This window comes from Hypanus sabinus, chromosome 9 (assembly GCF_030144855.1).
Source record: "Hypanus sabinus isolate sHypSab1 chromosome 9, sHypSab1.hap1, whole genome shotgun sequence".
NCBI lineage: Eukaryota > Metazoa > Chordata > Chondrichthyes > Myliobatiformes > Dasyatidae > Hypanus > Hypanus sabinus.
The window spans coordinates 144,285,972-144,309,375 of NC_082714.1; the positions used below are offsets into that span (position 1 = coordinate 144,285,972).

General features: G+C 40.6%; 1 protein-coding gene across 1 annotated transcript in view; it reads left to right on the forward strand.

The window, feature by feature from the left end:
• The first annotated feature begins 13,127 nt into the window (after window positions 1-13,127).
• Window positions 13,128-23,404, forward strand: part of LOC132399873 (phosphatidate phosphatase LPIN2-like) — a 93,647-nt gene continuing 83,370 nt past the window's right edge. The window contains exon 1 of the mRNA XM_059980736.1: window positions 13,128-13,291. The gene's annotated coding sequence lies outside the window, so the exon portion shown is untranslated. The remainder of the gene's footprint in view (window positions 13,292-23,404) is intronic.

Genomic DNA, 23,404 nt, shown 5'->3' on the forward strand with positions numbered 1-23,404 from the left:
GTGGGGAATTTACTTTCTTTTTCAAGGAAGCTTGTGGATTACCCTTGAATCTTTTCCTCTAGCTATGCAGAAAAATACCTTTCCAAAAGCTCTGTTCTGGAAAATGATATAGGGCTATTAAAACAAAAACTTCATGCTATCTTAAAAACTTCTTTCGCAGGCTGTTAATCCGATCAACCATTCCAGTTAGCCCACCGCCACCCCGTCTATCTATTACCTTAGTCACTGCACTGCACTTGGTGTCATGTGCCACCAAGTGCTCCATAAGCTTATCCTTAAAAATTGGCTCCAATATCTTCCCAAGCACTGAGGTCAGGCTAACTGATCTATAATTTCCTTTCTGCTGTCTTCCTCCTTTCTTAAAGAGTGGAGTGACATTTGCAAATTTTCAGTTTTCTGGCACGATGCTAGCTTCCAATGATTTTTGAAAGATCATTACTAATGCCTCACAATCTCTACCGCTACCTCTTTCAGAACCCCAGGGTGGAGTTTATCTGGTCCAGGTGACATATGTACCCTTATGTCTTTCAGCTTTTTGAGCACCTTCTTCCTTGTAATAGTAACTGCACTCATTTCTCTTTCCTCACACCCTTCAACATCTAGCACACTGCTAGTGTCTTCCACAGTGAAGACTGATGTAAAATACTCATTTAGTTCATCTGCTATCTCCTTGTCTCCCGTTATTATTTCTCCGGCCTCATTTTCTATTGGTCCTATATCCACTCTCAACTCTTTTCTATTTTTTATATACTTGAAAAAGCTTTTACTATCCACTTTGATGTTGTTTGCTAGCTTGCTTTAATATTTCATCTTTACCCTCCTAATTATTCTTTTAGTTGCTCTCTATAGGGTTTTAAAAGCTTCCCAATATGTAATGAATTGAAGTTAATGAAAAATAGAAAAACAGGGCATAAAGTGAAAAATGAAGATCTCAATTGTATAATGAAAGAGTGAAGTTATCAGCATCAGAATGAACATATGCCACTTAACAGTACGCTGATCGTGAAGCACCAAAGATTTATCAAAACAAACTGAAAATTGAAGGTAATGGTGAAAATTCAGCAGGCTGGTTACAGAACTTTAAGGAAGGGCACGGGATTAAATTTTTAAAGATTTGTGGTGCTAAAACAGCAGAGAAATTCCTTGATGAGTTGGCCAAAATTGTCACAGATGTAAATCTAACACCAGAACAAGTCTACAATGCTGATTGTTTATATACCTTTTGTGAAATGCTTGAAAAATGTAAAACAGAAATATGATATTGTGTAATCAGAGTATGACATCGTAGGTGGTGACTGAAAACCTGCGTTGATTGTTGTCCATCACCTGATGCTGCTATGCTGCTTCTGTTACCCTGCACACATTATATTTTCATTATATTTACCATATGTAATATTTGGTATGTAAGTACATATGTATAATGAGCAAGTGTAAAAAAAGATTGGTTACCAGTAGCATATAAATTCAGTGTTGGAAATGATGGTGATTCTATGCTATCTCATTAAATATTCCAAAATCCGAATTACTTTTTGAGCACTGACATGACGTTACAGGTCTTTGTGCATCACAGATAGTTCTGACAAGTAACCTCATATATGTAAAGAACAGAATTTACTGAAATTTACTGCATAAAGATCTCGATTGGAACCAGAGAATACTAAACTACAGCACAGTACAGGCCCTTCAGCCCTCCATGTTGTGCTGACCCATATAATCCTTAAAAAAAGGTACTAAACCCACACTACCCCATAACCCTCCATTCTTCTTTCATCCACGTGCCTATCCAGGAGGCTCTTAAATACCCCTAATGTTTTAGCCTCCACCACCATCCCTGGCAAGATATTCCAGGCATTCACAACCCTCTGTGTAAAAAAACTTACCCCTGATGTCTCCCCTAAACTTCCCTCCCTTAATTTTGTACATATGCCCTCTGGTGTTTGCTATTGGTGCCTTGGGAAACAGGTACTGACTATCCACCCTATCTATGCCTCTCATAAGCTTGTAGACCTCTATTAAGTCCCTTCTCATTCTTCTACGTTCCAAAGAGAAAAGTCCCATCTCTGCTAACCTTGCTTCATATGACTTGTTCACCAAACCAGGCAACATTCTGGTAAATCTCCTCTGCACCCTCTCCGTAGCTTCCACATCCTTCCTATAATGAGGTGACCAGAATTGAACATAATACTCTAAGTGCGGTCTCACCAGAGATTTGTAGAGTTGCAACATGACCTCTCTACTCTTGAACTCAATCCCCCTATTAATGAAGCCTAGCATCCCCTAGGCCTTAACTACCCTATCAACCTGTGCAGCGACCTTGAGGGATGTATGGATTTGAACCCCAAGGTCCCTTTGTTCATCCACACTCTTAAGTAACTGACCATTAATCCTGTACTCAGTCTTCTGGTTTGTCCTTCCAAAATGTATCACGTCATACTTGTCTGGATTGAACTCCATCTGCCATTTTTCTGCCCAACTCTGCAGCCTGTCTATATCCTTTTGTAACCTTTGACAACCTACAGCTCCATCCACAACTCCTCCGATCTTCATGTCATCCACAAACTTACTCACCCATCCTTCTGCCTCTACAACCGGGTCATTTATAAAAATCACAAATATCAATGGTCCCAGGACAGATCCCTGTGGCACTCCACTAGTCACCGACCTCCAGGCAGAATACTTTCCTTCCACAACTACCCTCTGCTTTCTTCCTTTAAGCCAATTTTTTATCCAAACAGCCAAGGTTCCACTTATCCCATGCCTCATGACTTTCTGGATGAGTCTCTCATGGGGGACCGTGTCAAATGCTTTGCTAAAGTCCATGTAGACCACATCCACTGCCCTACCCTCATCAATTTCTTTTGTTACCTCTTCAAAAAATCTCAATCAGGCTCGTGAGGCATGATCTTCCCTTCACACAGCCATGTTGACTATCCATGAGTAGACTGTACTTCTCCAAATGCTCGTAGATCCTATCCTTAAGAATCCTTTCCAGCAGTTTGCAGACCACCAACGTAAGACTCACCGGTCTATAGTGGAATATGTATTGAGAGAATGGATTTGTCAGCGTTAGAGTGAGCATATGCCATTTAACAGTGTGCAGATCATGGAACAACCAAAGATCTATCATGATGAGCTGAAAATTTAACATAATTGTGAAAATTCAGCTGTCAAGCATTTTAAATAATGGGTACTCAACGTGTACATGTAAATATACTGTATATAACCATATAACAATTACAGCATGGGAACAGGCCATCTTGGCCCTTCTAGTCCATGCCGAACGCATACTCTCACCTAGTCCCACCTACCTGCACTCAGCCCATAACCTTCCATTCCTTTCCTGTCCATATACCTATCCAATTTTTTTTAAATGACAATATCAAACCTGCCTCTACCATTTCTACTGGAAGCTCATTCTACACAGCTACCACTCTCAGAGTAAAGAAGTTCCCCCTCGTGTTACTCCTAAACTTTTCCCCCTCTCAACTTATGTCCTCTTGTTTGAATCTCCCCTACTCTCAATGGAAAAAGCCTATCCATGTCAACTCTATCTATCCCCCTTATAATTTTAAATATCTCTATTAAGTCCCCCCTCAACCTTATACGCTCCAAAGAATAAAGCCCTAACTTGTTCAACCTTTCTCTGCAACTTAGGTGCTGAAACCCAGGTAACATTCTAGTAAATCTTCTCTGTACTCTCTCTATTTTGTTGATATCTTTCCTATAATTCGGTGACCAGAACTGTACACAATACTCCAAATTCAGCCTTGCCAATGCCTTGTACAATTTTAACATTACATCCCAACTCCTATACTCAATACTCTGATTTATAAAGGCCAGCATACCAAAAGCTTTTCTCACCACCCTATCCACATGAGATCTCACCTTCAGGGAACTATGCACCATTATTCCTAGATCACTCTGTTCTACTGCATTCCTCAATGCCCTACCATTTACCATGTATGTCCTATTTTGATTAGTCCTACCAAAATGTAGCAACTCATACTTATCAGCATTAAACTCCATCTGCCATCTTTCAGCCCACTCTTCTAACTGGCCTAAATCTCTCTGCAGGCTTTGAAAACCTACTTCATTATCCACAACGCCACCTATCTTGGTATCATCTGCATACTTACGAATCCAATTTACCACCCCATCATCCAAAACATTAATGTATATGACAAACAACATGGCACCCAGTACAGATCCCTGAGGCAGATCGCTATTCATCGGCCTCTAACCTGACAAACAGTTATCCATTACTATCTGGCATCTCCCATCCAGCCACTGTTGAATCCATTTCACTACTTCAATATTAATACCTAATGATTGAACCTTCCTAACTAACCTTCCATGTGGAACCTTGTCAAAGGCCTTACTGAAGCCCATATAGACAACATCCACTGCTTTACCCTCATCAACTTTCCTCGTAACCTCTTCAAAAAATTCAATAAGATTTGTCAAACATGACCTTCCACGCACAAATCCATGTTGACTGCTCCTAATCAGACCCTGTCTATCCAGATGATTATATATACCATCTCTAAGAATACTTTCCATTAATTTACCCACCACTGACGTCAAAATTACAGGCTGATAATTGCTAGGTTTACTCTTAGAACCCTTTTTAAACAATGGAACCACATGAGCAATATGCCAGTCCTCTGACACCATCCTGATTCTAATGACATTTGAAATATTTCTGTCAGAGCCCCTGCTATTTCTACACTAACTTCCCTCAAGGTCCTAGGGAATATCCTGTCAGGATCCAGAGACTTATCCACTTTTATATTCTTTAAAAGTGCCAGTACTTCCTCTTCTTTAATCATCATAGTTTCCATAACTACCCTACTTGTTTCCCTTACCCTACACAATTCATTATCCTTCTCCTTAGCGAATACCGAAGAAAAGAAATTGTTCAAAATCTCCCCCATCTCTTTTGGCTCCACACATAGTGTTCACTCTGATTCTCTAAGGGACCAATTTTATCCCTCACTTTCCTTTTGCTAATAATATAACTGTAGAAACCCTTTGGATTTATTTTCATCTTACTTGCCAAAGCAACCTCATATCTTCTTTTAGCTTTTCTAATTTCTTTCTTAAGATATGGTAGATAAAGTTGATCCTTGATCTTTGGTAATCTCTGCCCATGACAGAATTCACAATAAAGTGTGAGTTTTGGGAGTCCGGTGGGGGTCATGAAAATTATGTATCCAACCCAATGAGCCAACTAAGTAAAATTAAAACCTTAGGGAATAGAATGCTGACCTGGAAGAGAATCCTGACATTTGTTTGTTTATGCTCCCAGTATGTTTGGAGGATTTTTCACCTATACTGTTAGTAGTATCCCTCCAGTATCTTGAGACACGTGTTGCAGGCAGTTCAACTCTGAGAACTATTTAGGAGTGGCAAAGGGCATTACTGACCAGCACGCAGAGTTTTGTACCAAGATTGACATCAATCTTTAAACATTCTTTTCCTCAGCTGGTCACATGTTATGCTGATGCATTAAAGGAAGATGGTGAATTTCATCATCAACACCTGCCTTTGTTATGTGGTGAGTCCTGAAACACGGGGAGTGGTCCATGTTTCCTGGATCATAATATATGCTGTAATTAAAGGATGGTGGCCTTTGTATAACAGGGTAGTTGGATTGAGGGCATGTATTGTTAGAATCTGAGAGACAGTCCCAATAGTGACAGTAGCTGTTCCATTGCCATAGCTTTGAAGCTCAAGATGTTTTGTCATTGCCTTTACTGTCCTAAGTGACACAGGACAGGTAAAAGAAGGCCAGCTCAAAGAACAGCTCCCACTGGAGGCATTAACCTTCTTCATGGATGGGGCTTTACAATCATGTATATGCTTATATAGGCAGTCTACAATATCCTCTTGTGCAATTGTAAATATGACTCTTGACTTTGTAGCTTCCTCTGACAAGGAACTAACACATCATGACCATCATCACATATGCCTCACCTTGGGAACTTCAGAATGAAGCCAAGTAAAACTTCTGCTCTAATCTGAAGGAAGTACATTGATGTGTATGTGGATATGTTCCGTGTCAGGGTAGGAGGGAACACAGTGCTATGGCAAGGTGTGATTAGCAAGCAGTGAAGTCTAATTCCAACAGAGTCACCTCCTGACAAAATTCTTGGAGCACAGTTTGCTCATAACCAGCACATTGATTAAGAGAGATACAAGCACAAAGCCTTTGATCTACACTCCCAGTCCAAGCATGTGTACCTGTTAGATAATAGAATTGGAAGCTGCAAGCCATTGGACGGCAAGACCCTACAGAGGATAGGAAAACACCACTGAGAGGATCAATGGAGTCGTTCTCTCCCCTGTTTGTGACATTTACCGTAAGTTTTGTATATGAAGGGCCAGAAGCACCGCTGAGGATCCCTACCACCCATCGCACAATCTCTTTGACCCACTACTGTCAAGGAGGAGGTACAGAATCATCAGGTCTAGGACCGCCAGACTGGGTAACAGCAGGCCGAGAGACTAATGAATACTTTGCTACCACTGAGATCTCAACACCAGGACAGCTAGCTGATTATTGTTTACTGTTTACGTCTTCTGTGCACTTCACAAACATTTAGAATTATGTTTTATTAACTTATTTGTGATAATACTTTGTTTTAGGTGCCACGCGTGATGTTTGTATTGTGGGTGCACTGTGGTCCAGAGGAATGTTGTTGCACTGGTTGTGTGTATGTACAGTCAGATGACCATAAACTTGAACTTGTCTGAGTGAACGAGCACGAGGATTTTCACAACATAAATGCCATGACAGCCACTGATGATGAGTGCATGATATTTAAACAATTGCAAACTTTTCTTTCTACATGAGATTCAAACAAGTTGACTTACTTGCACTGCATTTCTGAATGTATGAACTGTTAATGAGAAGTTATTATAATAGTTTCCAGGAGCTAAGTGCCGATGCTGAATGCTGCTAACCATGAAAGGTTATTTTTATGTTCCTTTGAAGGAGTGCAGGTTCAGCCAATTTACTGCAGAGTTTAATACATGGCCAAAAAAAGCCCGGTATTTTTAAAAGTACTCGCATTAGTTGATTCCCAGTGCAGATGACTGCACATCAATTACTTTGAATTAAAGCCAGGCAATGCAATGTTTGGTGCTTGAAATTAGTACTTAGGGGACATCTGCATTATTTTATTCTGTTCACCAACTGTCTTTTTGGAAATATACTATATTTAACAACTTAAGTTGAAGATAGTATGTTCCCAGAACAGCGATTGGGACTTATGTCAATGATGAAATCTTCATTGCTTTGGCAAGAGCAAATCTCCACTGCCTTGTAGTTCGTGAAATGAATGAAAGGCTTTGTCTTGAGTTATGCTTACCTGGACATGTTCTGGTTGTAGGTATCATGAAAAAGGAGTCATACGACATTGTTTTGTTCAGTTTTATTGCATCTGGTAGTAGGTATTCAATTCAATTCTATTTTTTTCCTGATTTAGCTGGCTGAAAGAAAAGAAAGAAAACATTAAAGCTTTTTTTTTATTAATGATCTTCATCACAGGGCTCCATCTTCATACACCTCCTTTTATTGGGGTTGGGGATATTTCTGCACTGGTTCCTAAGTGGCAGATATAAACCTGCTGCATCTTTTAAAGTTATACAGTCAAAATGAGTGAGAGTCAAAATTAAATAAAAATAAATTCTATTCATATTAGTTCTATAAGGTTGCATCACAATTATAAAACTAATCTCTATGAGATTAATCTCTTTTCAATATATCAATCCTGTTTCAGACTTGTAAACCAGCAAAATTAGATAGATACAGTTAAAAAAAGATGCATTTCCCTGAAGCTATCAATAAGTCAGTGGTTTATCTTCAAAACAAAATATGCTTGTGGCACTGGCAGAGTATGATTCCATTTATGGCCTGGAAATAATCTGGAAACACGACAGCAAAACAGTTTCAGTGCACCTTGTGATTTGTTGCCAAAAACATTCCAGCAACTGATTGGAGATTCCAGCACCCCATTCTCTGAACGGATTTAGTTTTATATTAAAATCACATAAATACTCCCTCACTCCCAAGTTATCTTCAAACAGAATGTTACTATTAAAGTGCATGTTTCTTAATGTCGTGTATCCAAAATTAAGAAAAATGTTGCCCCCAAGAAAGAAACATCTTTTGGCATTGAGATTTTAGTTACTGGAGCAATTGAGGATTTTTAGGTTGCAGATGACTGGAAATTCATTGATTCTAGTATGTTTTTTTCTTTTATGGATTTGTTGAGTACATCCGCAAGAAAATGAATCTCAGGGTTGAATATGATGACATATACGTACTTAGTTAATAAATTTACTTTGACCTTTGCACTCTGGGTAAAATACTTACTTTCATGGAATAATCGATCATTAGCTACTTAAGATATAGATCAGATGGAAATTTGGGTGGAACATTGACAGATGGAATTTAAATCTCAACAAATGCAAGGGGAAGCAAATGAGTAGGGCACTAAGAATGCTGATAATCAGGGAGGTCATGGCATTCAAGTCCCTGAAAATGGCAAAGCAAGTAGACAATGCAATGTAAAATGCATATAATATGTTTGCCTTCATTAGCTGGGCATTGAATATAACTGTTGGGAAGTTATGTTGCAACTTTACAAAACAACATCTGAAATATTGTGTACAGTTCTGGTCAGCACCTTGGAGGAGGGATGTGATTGCACGGGGTGAGTGTAGAGGAGATTTATCAGGATGTTAGTTATGGGAGGTGGGTGGAAGATTAGATAGTTTGAGATTGTTTTCCCAGGAGTGGAGGTTATTAGAGGAATATAAAATCACAAGGTGCATGGATAGGGTCGATAGTCAGAATCATTTTCCCTTGGTAGAGGTATCCAAAACAAAGGGGTATAGGTTTAAGATGAGTGGAGTGAATTTTAAAAAGAATTTGAGGGGAAAGTTTTTTTTTAAACAGAGAGCAAATGATATCCAGAACTTGTTTCCAGAGGATGTCATGGAATATGATACAATTACTGTGTTTAAGAGATGTTTAATCAGGCATGTGAATGGGCAAAGGCAAAGGTCCTTATGAGATAAGCAGGATTCAGGTAAATGGACAAAAAGTTTGGCAAGGACTTTGCTTGATCTTTTCAGAGAACCAAAGAAAAATTGTACTTTTTTTTACAAATATTGGTGGAAGAGTTACAAAGGAGATGAGGAAACATTTTTCAGTCAGTAAGTGCAGGTGATCTGGGAACTTGCTGCCTTTGTGAATTGAAGAAAAGATGTTTTGCTGCTGCTATACAGGGCCTTGGTGAGGTCATATCAGCAGCTTCCTTGAAGGAAGAAATGCAATAAAGATTACTAGACTGGTTACTATAATAGCAGGACTGACATCTCAGAAGTGACTGGGTTGATTAAATCTATGTTCACATAAAGGGATCTCACGGAAGTCTAAAAGAATCCATTAGGGCAGGAGTGGCTAGGTAAGGGTGGGGGGGTGTAGACAATGGCTGGAGCTTACAACACCATGAGTCATAATTTCAAGATGTTGGAGAATGCCATTTACAATCAGCAGAAAATTCTTCACCCAGAGGAGGACAAACCTGTAGAATTCTCTGTATGGTGGGCAGTGGAGAACAGGTCATTAAATATATTGAAAATAGAGGTAAGTAAATACCTTATGCTAAAGTGATCAAAAGAGAGAAGGAGTGAACTGGATGATCAACCATGATAGAATAGGATCGAAAGGGTGAAACGATCTATTTCCACTCTTATTTTATATGATTCTGTGTTAAAATGTATGATACTTGCATGCGTAATTGAGGAGTTGTAAACTGTGGGGTCATGGACTAATTCAGGAGGGAGGGATTATACCACTCTCCAGCCTTTTCTTGACTAATTTGATGTATTGTATTGAATTGCTTCCTGTGTCATAAATATCCTACAGTTCTGTAATGCAAAGGCTGCTTATCTTTCTGACAGCTTTAAATTATACACTGCTGGTGTATTATATGTAACTGTAAGAAATTGTTCTTTTCACTATTCAGACACGAATGGAATAAGAATAACCAGCCATCATCTCTGTCAGCTTTCTCGTGACAGTAAACTTTTAAGATTGAACTAACTGATGCATGTGTTGGGATCTTGTAGTAAAGGCCTTATATTTTTTTAATGCAAGTGCACTTAGCAATGTCCTTGGCCGTTATTGTGAGAAGGTTGTAGTTTAAAAATAGCTAAGTATAGTTACAATTGTAGACGATACTGGTGAGGCCACATCTACAATCATATGCTCTACTTTGGTCCTCTTATTTACCAACGTCACCAGAGGTGATCCAAGAGATATTAGGCTAATTGGTGAGAAGAGAGTGTTGTTCTGTTGCTAGGTGCTAAAGAAATCAACTTACATTCTTTGAAGTTCAGAAGAATAAAGGGTGATCTTATTGAAGCATATAAGATCCTGAGGGAGCATGATGGGATAGATAAAAACACGTTTCCACTAGTGGAAGATACTCAAATGAGGGGGAACAACTGCAAGAGTAGTGTATGTTTATTCATTACTGACGTGCACTGAAACTTCTTGCAGAGGATGCTGAATCTCTGGAATTTTCTACTCCAACAGAAATCTATGTGACTGGAACATTTGGTTATTGCCAATACTCCTAAGTTCTGATTGCTTCTACAACACATAAAAAAGTTGGAGAGACTCAGCAGGGTCAGGCAGTATTTGTGGAAAGTGAAAAGTCTTGACCCATGCAGAATGTTGACTCCATTTTTCTCCACAGATGCTGCCTGACCCACTCATTTCCTCCAGCTTTATGTTGCTCTAGATTCCATGTCTCTTGTCTCTCTGACATCTTCACCACTGTTGAATGATGCTCTCTTGTGGCTCATTTTTTCTCTTCCAAAGCAATGAAATATAGTCGGTCCTACTTTCCTTCCTCTTGTCTTTGTTGAACATAAAACTTATCAACTCCTGCTTGAGAAACAACTTGGCTCCACTTCAATTTGCCAACTGGCACAACAGGTCCCCAATAGGGGCCATTTCATTGGCTCTTCACTCTACCTTGGAACATCTGGACAGCAAAGGTATATTCACCAGGATGCTCTTTATCGATCGTAGCTATTCAATACTATCATCCCCTCAAAACTAATCACTTAATTTCAAGACCTGTTTCTCAATACCTCATTTGTAGACCTGAGTCAGTTCAGATTGGCAACAATATCTCCTCTATGATCTCCATCAGCACAAATGTATCACAAGGCTGCATGTTTAGGCTCCACTTCACTCACTTTACACTTCTGACTGTGTGGCTATATACAGCTCCAATGCATATTCAAGTTTTCTGATGACACCTTAGTCATAGGTTGAATCACAGTGGGTAATGAATCAGCATGTAAGAGGGAGATTGAAAATCTGGCTGCAACAACTTCTTACTCAATGTCAGCAAGACCAAGGAGCTGATTATTGACTCCAGATGGAGGAAAGTGGAGGTCCATGGGCCAATCCTCATTGGGGAATCATAGGAGGAAAGGGTCAGCAACAGCTCCCCTACTTCCTTAGGGATTGCAAAGATTCAGCATGACATCTAAAGTTTTGACAAACTTCCACATATTGACCGGCTGCATCACAGCCTCGTATGGAAACACTAATGCCTCTGAATAGAAATACCTACAAAAAGCAGTGGATATTCAAAGATTCAAAAACTTTATTGTCATTCTAACTGCACATCAGCTCTGCAGGGCAGAATGAGACAGCATTTCCCAGGAGCAGTGAAATCATGACATAACAAACGCAACACTAAATACTAAGCATAACAATAAATAGCCACATGTCAGTTAAAATCAAGTTATAAGTGTCTGTTGTGATGGAAATAACTGGTTCTTTGAGTCTCAACAGTAGAGGCCTGGACACACAGTTTTAATAATAAGGAATTTATTTACAAGGGGACGTCGGGTCAACACAAGCAACTACAATACACAGGAAGCGGTGTGGGGACAGGGTACCATTACACATACAAAGAACAAGGGAAAAGCACAACGACAGCTATCCCCCTTGACCTTGGATAGCTGTGGCTCCCTTACCAGGACAAACGATAAACCTTTCCAAACATCAGTCAATGCACTTACCTTCAATGAGGTGGTCTGTAAGAGAGACAGAGCCAGGCATATGTCTCACCTTTTATAGCATGGGGCTGGGAGCGATAATCCAATTAAGGTGACCAATAATTTAGGTGTGCATTGATTAATTGGGAGGGACCAAATGTTGATTGGCATGTGGTGTGTCCTCTGACCAGCCAGGTGGCAGTGCGTCTGTCATGTGGCCGGTATCTCTGGATACAGTGTCCAGTGCAAGTCAAGACCTGGCCAAGTCCTCCCCACTAATGAGCACATTTAGACAGAGCATTTTTGCAGGAAAGCAGCATCTGTTATAGGGACCTCCACCACCCAGGTCATGCACACTTTTCACTGCTGCTATTAGGAAGAAGGTACAGGAGCCTCAAGGCCCACACCACTGGTTCAGGAACAGTTATTACCCCTGAACCATTAGGTTCCTGAATCAGAGGAAGTAACTTCACTTGCCCATCACTGAACTACTCCTTCAACCCACTTGCTTTTCAGGACTCTTCCTCATCTAATTTTCTCGATTTTAAGTACTTAATTTTGTATTTGTACAGTTTTGTTGCCTCTTGTACACTGGTTGACCACCTTGTTGGTGTGGTCTTTCATTGGTTCCGTTATAGTTATCTTTATTGAATATGCCCATAGAAAATGAATCTCAGGGTTGTATGTGATGTCATATATGTACATTAATAATAAATTTACTTTGAACTTTAATTCCCCACCAACATGGTGAATGATTGTTAAACTAATTGTTCAACAGGCTTAAGAAACGTTGACTGTTTATTAATTTCCATAGAGTTTCTCCAAGAATTTGTGTTTGTTGATTTGAATTTCCAGCACCTGCAGAATTTCATAATGATTACCCTGCCTTTCAACACTTCTGCCCTCTCATCTACTGAGAAGTTGGTGCTCGACCTATTTTTATTACAACCAATCTTCAGTGACGCTTGAGGGCGGGATGGATAACCAACGCGGTGACGTCATGGCGCAATGACCCGCACGCATGCGCACGGCCCCCAAGGGTAGTGCTGGCGGATGTTGTGGACTTGGTACTGGGGCCGGCCCGGGTTATTGGCTCAAGGCGGCTGCCGAGACTCACTGGCTTTCTCTGCCTGGTTGCGGGGACCGTTTGCTCTGTGATTGAACCTCCTTTCGTCCAGGTGTCGCTCGCTTGGCGGTAAGGGCGGTTTCTGAAGCAACTTCGCGTCTTTTACCCCCAATGGCAACAAAGGGAGGGTGATCGGGACGTAAGGGAGGGGTTTTAGTGGGGTGAGGGAGAGTGGGTGGGCAAGAAGGGGGTAGGGTAGTTGGTAATGGATTAGGGAAGAGAGGGGGTAGGTGGTTGAGTGGCATGGTAAGGGGCTAATGGAGTGTTGGTACGGGGAGGGTTTAAAGGAGGGTGGGTTTAGGTAGAGGTCAAGAGAGTTTGAGCATGGGGAGGGGTCATGGGTGGATGGGTTTGCAAGAGGGTTTACGGTAAGGTGGGTTTAGGAGGGTGGGTTAAGGGAGGGGTGTGTTCAGGAGATGGGTTGTGTGAGGTAGTGGAGTAAATGCTTAGTGGAGGGGGTAGGGAGAGGATTTATGGATGGTTATGGGGGAGGGGATATGAGAGGGGGGCAAAGGCGGGTGTGTAGAATTCTTTGACAAGGATAATGTCCCAATTTTTATTTAGATATTTTAATACAGATGAAATAAAACAAGTATTTAATTAGTTTTACAACATATAGCAATATTTTTATCTAGATATTATAGTTCGTTACCTATGTATTACATGTTCACTTCTTATCATAACTAGTTTATTAGTCTGTCTTTTCATACAGACAGCTTGCTGCTGCCAATTTATGCACCTTATTCTGATTTTTTTCTCCGTTTTCTTTCTTTTGGTTTGTGATGTCCCTTTTGGACTTTGCTGTCTACCACTTAGCCTTACATGAACCTTCATTCTATTGGTGATTGTTTCCTGTTAATCTTTTCTGTTTTCACCTAGATTACTATCCTTTCAAGAATTCCTTCATGGCCTTCCTATCAGTGATTCTTGGTATTCTGGCTATGGTGTTTACTGTTTTAAAGCTCAGTAGGCTCAACATTTGCTTCTGGCAACCAACTTGCACAACCTTTTTACTATGGAGGTTATTTACCAATTTCAATTCCCCCTAATCTGTCAGCAAAGTCAGAAGTCATTACAGTTGCAATGAAAAAATTAATTACAGCAGCGTCATGTGCCACATTCCTTTGGCCTCTGTTCGTCCTTAACGTATACTACCTATTTGTATTGTTTATTAGACCTTGACTTTTTCACAAACTGGGTTGAATTTATACTTTATCGCTTAACGGATATGCTTGCCATCATTTTTAAATTGCCTTGATCTATATCACCTCGTAGCATTTCTTGTGCATGCAGTTCATTTATTTCAGACAGAGAACATAGAAACAGTGCTGCACAGGAACTAGTGTTTTGGTCCGCAATGTTGTGCCAGATTAATTAAGTTGAAATTAAATGTCCAGTTAAACCAATTCTTTCTACCTGCACAGGCTTATGGACATTGATGTGCCTAAATGCCTCTACCTATTTGCCTCCATTACTACCTGCGTTCCAAGCACCCAACACTGTAAAAAGAAACTTGCCCTACACATCTCCTTTGAATTTACCCCCTCTCGCCTTAAATGCATGCCCTCTGATATTAAATATTTCAATCCTGAAGTAAAGATTTTTGCTGTCTACTTTGTGCTTCCCATAATCTTATAAACTTCTATCTGATCCCCGCCTCCCTCAGCCTTCACAGCTCCTGAGAAGTCCCAAGTTTATCCAACCTCTCTTTATAGCAAATGCTCTCTAATCCAGGCAGCATCTGGGTAAACCTCTTTTGCACTCTCTTCAAAGCTTCAACATCCTTCTTATAATGGGGTGACTGGAACTGAATGCAATACTTTCCAGATATGGTCTAACTATAGTTTTATAAAGCTGCAACATAACTTCCCAACTCTTAAGCTCAGATTCCTCAACTAATAAAAACAAATGTACTAACCTGAGTAGCCACTTTCTGGGAGCTAAGGATGTGGACCCCGCACATTGACACTTGAAGACCATGCAAACGATACAGATCAGTGGACTGCTTGTCATTTGGCTGAGTTAAGTTTATTCTCCTCCTGTATCTGAAAATGATCTGTATCCTTTGCCAGTTTTCTATGCTGTCCACATTACAGTTTTTGTGGCCTCTGCAAACTTACTAACCTACTCATTTACGAGGGGTGATTGATAAGTTCGTGGCCTAATGTAGAAGGCGTCAATTTTAGAAAACCTAGCACATTTATTTTTCAACATAGTCCCCTCCTATATTTACACACTTAGTCCAGCGGTTGTGGAGCATACAGATCTTGGACCTTCAGAAAGTGACCACAGATGGGTGATTGATAAGTTTGTGGTCTAAGGTAGAAGGAGATGAGTTATACAGTTCTTGTTACATGCACATGAGGTCAAGTCTTTGAGTGATTATGCAGAAAGTTTGAAGTTAATAACTCATTTCCTTCTACCTTAGGCCACGAACTTATCAATTACCTATGCTGTGGACACTTTCTGGATGTCCAAGATCCGTCTGCTCCACAATCGCTGGACTAAGTGTGTAAATGTAGGAGGGGACTATGTTGAAAAGTAAATGTGCTAGGTTTTCTAAAATTGACTCCTTCTACCTTAGGCCACAAACTTATCAATCACCCCTTGTACATTTTCATTTTCATCTAATTTCATCCAAATTTTATATTACACACATCAGAGGTCCTTGTATGGATTCCTCTGGAGCACCATTAATCACAGATCACCAACTGGAATAAGTCCTATTAACCACTACGTTGCCGCCTTTTGGCAGGCCAAATCTGAATCCCAATTACTTTTCCACCTGAGTGTTCTTTAAGAAACCCAGCACTACCTCATTTATCTCGAAATGCTACCGTAAACTTGCATGATCCATACTGATATCTTTAACCATTCTACATAATTTTCCTTGGTGATTACTGATTCCAATACTGTTGCACTGACAAAGTTCTCATTAGAACCTCACCCACATCCTCCACCTCCAAGCATGTGTTCTCTTCAGTATCTGAATGGTCCTACCTTTTCCTAGTTTTCCTCTTGATATATGTGTGGAAAGTCTTGGATTCTTATTCCTGCTTGCCAGGGACTTTCCATGGCCTCACTTGGCTTTCCTAATTCCCTTGCATTTTTTTCTTGTTTCTTTATGACCTTTAAGGCCTCTATGCTTCCATTTTCTTAATAAAATTCACGACATCTCTTAATATCCAGCCTTCTGTTGGAACATGTTTATCCTGTACTGTGTAATTACCCTGGAGGATGCCAAAGGAGTTGTGGCCACTGTTCCCTAACTGTCTACTGAAAGGTCAGTCCATGAAAGGCCATGTTCATTACCCAACAATTGGTTCATTATGGCATGTCCTCTTGATAGACTATCTAAATGATGTAAGAAACCCTGCTGGATGCACCCAAGAGATTCTGCACCACCTAAACCTCTCATATTAACAAGGTTCCTGTCAATATTAGGGAAGTTGAAGTCATTCACTGCAATAACCTTGTTATTTCACCTTTCCCTAATCGACATGCTTATCTGTAGCTCAGTTTTGCATGGTGACTGTGGAATCTGTAGTATAATCACATCAGAATGATTGCAATTTACTATTCTTTCCCTGACTAGCATTTAGCATTGGGAGTAATCCAGAAGCCTTCAAGGTGTTGCTTTTCAGCCTCTTTCTTAACTCACTACACTCACATTATCGGATCTCTTCATCCATTCTACCTACGCCATCGGTGTCAATGTACACCATGACCTCTGGCTGCTCTCCCTCCCATTTGAGAATTTTTGCCGCCACTTTGAGATGTCCTTCTGTCTCTTAAAACTCTCATCAGTTTATCCTTCTGATTTTATCTGAATTGTCCTTTCTTCTCTCTCGACCTCTTGTGTTTTTGAACAATCTATCTCCAACAAATTCTTCTACTCTGCCTTTTCAGTATCAATCATATCATGTCTTTATATAAATATCTATATCTCCAAAATCCAATGCCTGCCTGCAATATTATTGTCCGTTGCAGCAAGATGTTTTCAATTCTTCCCCTTGTGACCAAATTTCCAAAGTGTACTTTCTCTCTAACCTCCCATAATTTGACCTGGCAGACTCTTTTATTGTCTCTGCTTTCCACGTCCTTTTAAGTAATTAAGCAATTGTACTTCACTTCTTTTAGACATCTATTTCAATCCTTCAGTTTGCTCTTTTAAGCAAACGGAGTGCAACTTTGTCTAATATTGGCCAAAGTCGGCATTGTTAGAATTTTCACTATCAATATAGGCACTATTCTGCCCTGTTTTACTTTCACATACCCGTCTCAGCTTTTTAACCATTGTTAACCATCTGTTCAGACACCTTCCCCCACCCACCTGCATCACCCCCACTTCCCATAAGGGCAAAGTAATTCTGAATTTCTGAATTAGAAAAGACAGTGAAGCTTAGATTTGCTCTGATTATATTACAATGTGCTAATGAGCACATGCATGGAATCTTCTCGTAGGATGGGTGTTATTTTACATTTCTACTCATTTAGTCTGAACAGAACAGTGAATGAATTTAGATTTTGGATGTATTGGATTCCCACACAAGGTATTTTGAAAAGTTAGCGAATCTGTGCCATCTAGGATAAGGCATAATTAATAGCTTGCCTAAAAATACATTAAGATAATTGTCATCATTTGGCAGCAGTTAGTATTACTGCTTTGCGAATCATTCCATTAAATTTCAGAAGCAGAGCATGGGATAGCACTCCTGCTGTTTCACCAGAACTGCTGTTCTGAATGTGATAGACTGCAGTTACACATTCCCACCCAAGTGCAATTTAACTTAATTTTTGAGGAAGAACGTGGTACAGTGACAGACATGATAGTTCGCGATTAGGTCTGCCATTCCATCTGATCCAGTGTGTATGTGTGACTAGCTGGATTAAGTCTCTAAACTAATTGAAAAAGAAAACCAACTGAAAATGATTTGTTTTTAAACTATATTAGACATTTTAGAACAATCTTAAGTACCATTTAAAAGTGGAAGCTGAAACATATTTTATACAGATAAAAGCATGCATGGCTTAAGTAAATGTGTATGAGGCATTGCATTATTAAGGAGCATGCACCATATTTTTAATAATGAATGAAACTTATTTTGTGTTCCGGTCACTGGTTATAGTTGTTTCATTTCTGCATTAGAGAAATCCATGGGGAATTGAAATTGCTGCATTAAAAATCTAACGATTGGGATATTTGCTATTTGCAATGATTTTCCTTGCTATTGGTCTGATTTTCCTGGAACAAGTGATACTGCTACAGCTGTAGCTGTTCACATTGATGAAACAGCATCAAAACTTTTCTATGTAGGTTTGTTTTTGCATTGGTGATGTGGGTCTTGGCAGTATCTCCATACCTGATTTCTGTAAAAAGTACAGACTTTCGTCTGGACTAGTTTAGTTTTTGGCCTCAACAACACACCTGGTTTGCAAATAATTACCTGTTTGATTTGCACACTGCCAAATAGTGTCTGCCCTCTTTTCCCCGTCAGCACAGGCCTTCTTTGTACATTATGCAAAGCTCCATTTCCAGGAAATTAATAGTTAATTTTTCAAGAAAGTGATTTGAAGATCTGCTTCCTTCTATCACTAGTTAAGCTTTTGTGTGAAAGTGATTAGATGAATATATCATTCTAAGTTATACTTCACAAAATTACCTAAGGCTGTTATAAAAATAGAAATTTACAGTACAGATCAATGGCCATTACTGGCTGAGGCCAACATAGACATATTGTGGCTTTTTCAGACTATTTGTTGGATGTAATCGGAGGCTTTTTATCCACAACTACTCATCTTTTTTTTTCATCTGTTCAGCCAACCCTTCCAACACCAAGTACAAAGTGCTTCTGGACAGAGCTCATTGTGACCACTTACAATGTCTTGTAAAAGTACTCAGCCCCCAACCCTTTGTTCACATAAATGAGTATGACAACCAGGGATTTTGATCAATTTAACTGCAATTTTTTATTTGTGAATCACGTGGTCCTTTTTCTCACAGTAAAGCCCCAAAACAAGGAAAACAGTAAATCAGGAAAAACTAAAATTCAAAGACTGAAATGTTAGCAGTTCATAAGTATTCATCCCCCTTTGCTCAGTACTTAGTTGAACCATGTCTCGCTGCTGGTAATTACAGCAGTCTTTTTGGGTAAGTCTCTATTAGCTTTGCACAACATGATGGAGCAAGATTTGCTCATCCCTCTCAAAATTGCTCAAGTTGTGCCAGGTTAATTGGGGAATGGCAGTGGACAGGTTAAGGTCAGGATTCTGACTGGACCACTCAAGGACATCAGTTTTCTTCACTTGAAGCCACTCCATGTGGCAATGTGCTTTGGGTCATTGACCTGCTGAAAGACAAACTGCCTCCCCAGTTTAAGCTTTCTGGCAGAGGCTAGCAAATTTTTTAAAATCCAGGATCTCTCTGTATTTAGAAGCATTTATCTTCCCATCCATCCTGATCAGATTTCCAGTCCCTGCTGCTGAAAAGCATCCCCAAAGAATGACGCTACCTCCACCATACTATACAGTAGGGATGCTGTTACCTGGCTCATGCGCAGTATTATATTTATGCCACACGTACTGCTTAGTGTTGAGGCCAAAAAGTTCCACTTCAGTCTCATCTGACCATAAAACCTTCTTTCCCATCTCTACAGTATATTCTAAGTGACGCTTTGCGAAGTCTTTACAGGCAGGGATATACTTTTTTTAAGCCAGGGCTTCTTTCTTACCACTCTTCCATAAATATCCTTTTTGTACAAAGCCTTAGAGATTTTGGGACTATGAACTTTATCTCCAGTCACAGCCACTGACTTCTGCAGCTCATTCAGAGTGACTGTTGGTATCACAGTTGCCTCTTACAAGTGTCATTATTGGTGACTATGTTTAGAGGGATGGCCTGACCTAGGCAGTGTGGCTGTGGTTTAATATTTTTTCCACTTTTTCATGAAGAACTGCACTGAGCTCTGAGGTATGTTCAGTTCCTTTGAGTAGTCTTGTACCCTTCCCCAGATTTGTGTTTCTCTATTATCATTTCCATCTTATCTTGAATGCTCTTTTGTCTTCATTTTGGTTTGGTCTATTGAAAATCTACAATACAGTTGGGTCTTGTAGAGAGAGGGTGTTTCTTATTAATTGAAAACAGGTGATTATCCGGTCTTCATCATCAATAAATTGGGTGAGTTGGTAAGGCAGTGTATTACACCTGAGGAAAGTTAGTGTGATAATTACACTTTTTCAGTCTCAATTTTGGTTTTTAATTTGTAGTTAATTGTTGATAGGCTTTGGAGTTTTTTTCTTTTGATTTGACATGCACAATGTTTTGTAGATTAGCTCAAAAAATCCTACTTCAGTATATTTTAAAGTTAGAAAATGAGGCAGTAAAATGTGAAAATAGTTGTGTGGGCTGAGTACTTTTTCAAGGTTTTGTTCACAACTGAGATACTGGATCAGATTCACTTTATAGTTCATAACTTTGTAGGTTACATCATATAAGTCCTTATCTAAGACATTGATACTTGGTTAAAAACATATCTTACTAATGAGGCATGCCCGGGATCATGAGGGTCCTTAATGATGGATGCTGCCTTCTTAAATCTGCTGTCCATTATCCGCTCCCTGGACAATAAATTGGACTACTTCCGACTCCGACGAAATACTCGGCGGGAGTACAGTGTTTGTTGTGCATATGTCTTTACAGAGACATGGCTCACTGAGGGAAGTGGAAGGGCATCCAGGACATCACCAATTACAGGACAACATCACCTGACTGTGCAGGTGATGCCTCCCTCCCAGATGCGCTGAATAACTTATATACCTGTTTTGAGGTGGAAAATGACGTGGCGGTGAGGAAGTCCACCCCTCCTTCAAATGACCAGGTGCTGTATCTCACCATGGCCGATGTGAGAAGAACCCTGTGCAGGGTCAACCCATGGAAGGCTGCTGGACCAGACAACATTCCTGATAGAGTGCTCAGAGGATGTGCAGACCAGCTAGCAGATGTTCTCACTGACATCTTCAACAACTCCCTGAGCAGCGCTACTATACCAACGTGCTTCAAGGCTGCCACCATCGTCCCCATGATGAAGAAGTCTTCAGTGTCCTGTCTAAATGACTACTGTCCCGTTGCACTCACATCCATCGTCATGAAGTGTTTCGAGAGGCTCGTCATGAGGCATATCAAGACCTTGCTGCCCCCCTCACTGGGGCCCCTGCAGTTTGTGGACCATCCCAGCCGCTCAACAGATGACGCCATTGCCATCACCCTCCACCTGGCCCTAACCCACCTGGACAAAAAAGACACATGAGTTCGGATGCTGTTCATAGACTTCAGTTCAGCATTCAGTACAATCATCCCTCAGAAACTGATTGGAAAGCTGAGCCTACTGGGCCTGAACACCTCCCTCTGCAACTGGATCCTAGACTTCTTAACTGGGAGACCTCAGTCCGTCCGGATCAGGAGCAGCATCTCCAACACCATCACACTGAGCAAGGGGGCCCCCCAGGGCTGTGTGCTCAGTCCACTGCTGTTCATTCTGCAGCCCCACGACTACCGCAACACACAGCTCGAACCACATCATCAAGTTCGCCGATGACACAACCGTGGTGGGTCTCATCAGCAAGAATGACGAGTCAGTTTACAGAGATGAGGTGCAGCGGCTAACAGACTGGTGCAGAGCCAATAACCTGTCTCTGATTGTGAACAAAACAAAAGAGATGGTTGTTGGCTTCAGGAGGGCACGGAGCGACCATTCTCCACTGAACATCGACGGCTCCTCAGTAGAGATTGTTAAGAGCACCAAATTTCTTGGTGTTCACCTGGCGGAGAATCTTATCTGGTCCCTCAACACCAGATCCATAGCAAAGAAAGCCCAGCAGCGTCTCTACTTTCTGCGAAGGCTGAAGAAAGTCCATCTGCCACCCCCCATCCTCATCACATTCTACAGGGGTTGTATTGAGAGCATCCTGAGCAGCTGCATCACTTCCAGGTTCGGAAATTGCACCATCTCAGATCGCCATACCCTGCAGCAGATAGAGGTCAGCTGAGAAGATCATCGGGGTCTGTCTTCCCGCCATCACGGACAGTTATACTACACGCTGCATCCGCAAAGGAAACAGCTTTATGAAGGACCCCATGCAGCCGTCATACACCCTCTTCTCCCTCCTACCGTCTGGGAAAAGGCACCGAAGCATTTGGGCTCTCATGACAAGACTGCAACAGTTTCTTCCCCCAAGCTATCAGACTCCTCAATACCCAGAGCCTGGCCTGACACCTTAGTGCCCTATTGTCCTGTTTCTTATTTATTGTAATGCCTGCACTCTTTTGTGCACTTTATGCAGTCCTGGGTAGGTCTGTAGTCTAGTGTAGTTGTTGTGTGTGTTTTTTTTAATGGTAGTTCAGTCTAGTTTTTGTAATGTGTCATGTAAAATCATGGTCCTGAAAAACATTCTCATTTTTACTATGTACTGTACCAGCAGTTATGGTCGAAATGACAACAAAAGTGACTTGACTATCATCCCCTGAAGATGTGCTCAGTGGTGGAGAGGGTTGTGCTCATGATGGAGCTGGCTGAGGTCTGCACCCTTTAATGATCCTTTTCATTGGAGCCTCCATACCAGGCTGTGATACAACCAATCAGAATGCCCTCCACCGTGCCTCTGTAGAAATTTGCGAGAGTATTTGTTGACATACCAAAGCGCATTAAACTCCTAACAATTGGAGCTGCTGACTGACTTTCTTTCTTATTGCCTCAATGTGGTGGGTCTAAGATGGAACCAAGCAAGCTGATAGTAAGTTGAAGAAAAACCTCAAAAGCAGTTGGAGTTGTGTCAATGTCTAATGGATGGAATGCAGACAAAGGCATTGGTGCTGTGGCTTCAGCTTGCTGAGGATTTGGATGAAGGTACAGTTGCTAAATTTGCTGTGTATACAGCTGGGAAAGAAAATTATGAAGAGAATTGACTAAGCTACGGCAGGATATAGATACATTAATTGAATGGGAAAGGATATGGGGAAAATATGAGATTGTTCATTTTGGCAGTAAAATTGTTCATTTTGGTGAGTGATTGCAGAGTTCTTGAGATGCAGAGAGATCTATGTGCCCATATTCATGAGTCTACTATGCAGATGCAGCAATTAGTTAGGAAGGCAAGCAAAGTATGATTATTTGTGAGGGAAGATGA